Genomic DNA, 1953 nt, shown 5'->3' on the forward strand with positions numbered 1-1953 from the left:
AGTATCAATGAAACCCACCCCGGAAGGTGAGGGTGATTGTGGCATGGCAAGTTTCCCAGCAGATAAGCACTGGGTAAGCTGTATTTATAGAAGCTCAGGATATAAGTTGAGGCTGCCTGCTGTATTTATAGATGCTCAGGATATAAGTTGAGGCTGTTTGTTGAATGACAACATCCACTCTCTCTGATTTTGAAAGAAGGGGAAACTGAGGCCCAGGATGTCAAATGCCTGGTCTGAGGCCACACACTTCCCTCACTCTAGCTGTTCCAAGGGTCCCGGGTTTCTTGGTATCATCTAGAGCAGGGGTCCTCAATCCCCAGGCCATGGACCAGTATTTGCAGCTGCTCTCCAGCGCTAGCATCACCGCCTCAGCTCCACCTCAGAACATCAGGCATTAGATGCTCATAGGTGCACTGGTCCCTGGTGCCAAAAAGGTTGGGGACCACTAAGTTAAATGATTTGGTAGTATTCACTAAAGCTAAACATATGCCTTCCATGAGCTAGCAACTTTACTCCTGGGTATATGTCCAACACAGATGCGTTAATTCTTTCAGGTAAAAGGATGTTCACAGCAGCACTATTTGTAATAGCCCCAAACTAGAAACTTTTCAAATATCTATCGGCAAGAGAATGTATAAAAGAATTGTGGTCTATTCATGAAATGGATATTACATGGCAATGAAAACAGATGAATTACAGCTACATACAACACCACAAATGAATCTCAGACATAATGTTGAGTGAAAGGGGCTAGCCCCATAACATTAGACACTGTGTGATTCCATTTATATGGAGTTGAAAATCAGGCAAAACTAATCTCTAGTGATGAAGATAATCTAGCGGGAAGGGCAAAACACTGGGCCTTCTGTAAGTTGGAATGCGTATTTTCATCTGGGCGCTGGTTACATGGGAATATTCATATGTAAAATTTCATCAGGCTGACACTTAAGACTTGTGTACTCCACTATATTTCAATCATCTTCAATAAAAAAGAAAACTATACTTCTGAACACTCTATTCCATTGTTCCAGTTGGCCTGGGACACACACAGGTCCTAAGAAAATGAATCCTGGGCCCAGGATGAGTTGCTGACTCTTTAAAGACCCTCTCCTATTTGCCAGCTCCTCACAGCACACCGCGTGGTAGTGGGGAGACCCATAATGGTGACAGTGTGGGGAATCCAAGGTGGTGACCAGGGATCATAGGTTAACACGCAGCTGCAGTAGGGGAGAGGTGCTCGGACAAAAAATTAGAATAGCTGAGTGTCTGGAACTTTTTGGAAAACCTATCATAGGGATGTAGAACCAGCCTGGTGCAACTTTTTTGTTCCTCTCTGTTCCTTGACTGTATTTAGTAATGAACTCTTCCTCTGTTTCTGGATTAAGACTTGGGTCACATATGGCTTTTCCGGTCAGTTACAGCTTGGGGCCTGACCTAACTTGAGTGCTCCATCTTGGCCAGCTTTTCTGCAAGATACCTCCAGACAGACGCCAAGATCTACTCTCCACTCTCTTTGCTCTTCCTCTTGGCCTGCTAGCCAGCCTGCATGAGTGGGCCATGGTATCCACACACTCAAAGAAATCTCACCAGGCTCCCAGGAAATCCTTCTCAAGGGACAGGTGAGGGGGCCAGGCACTTTCCCGCTGGTGTGGGGAAGAGGGGGAAGCCAGCGCGTGTGGCACACCTTTACACAAGTGTCCTCCCGCCTGGTCCACTTGTGTGGGCCCTTTCTCACCTGCCCTCTCTCACCCTCCACTGACAGTAGGCAGCTGGCTCTCTGAGAAGCAATGCAGCCATTTCCTTTGTCAATATTCTCACAGCTCAGCTCTGAAATCTTTCTTGCTGGTCACTCTGTGCTGTATCTTAAAACTGTCCAGGAGGTGAGAAACAAGGCAAGACAGAGAAACCATCATAGGTCAGAGGTGACTGAGGGAACAGGACGATTAAATGCAG

The sequence above is a fragment of the Pteropus medius genome, unplaced genomic scaffold (genome assembly GCF_902729225.1).
Source record: "Pteropus medius unplaced genomic scaffold, Ma_sr-lr_union100, whole genome shotgun sequence".
NCBI lineage: Eukaryota > Metazoa > Chordata > Mammalia > Chiroptera > Pteropodidae > Pteropus > Pteropus medius.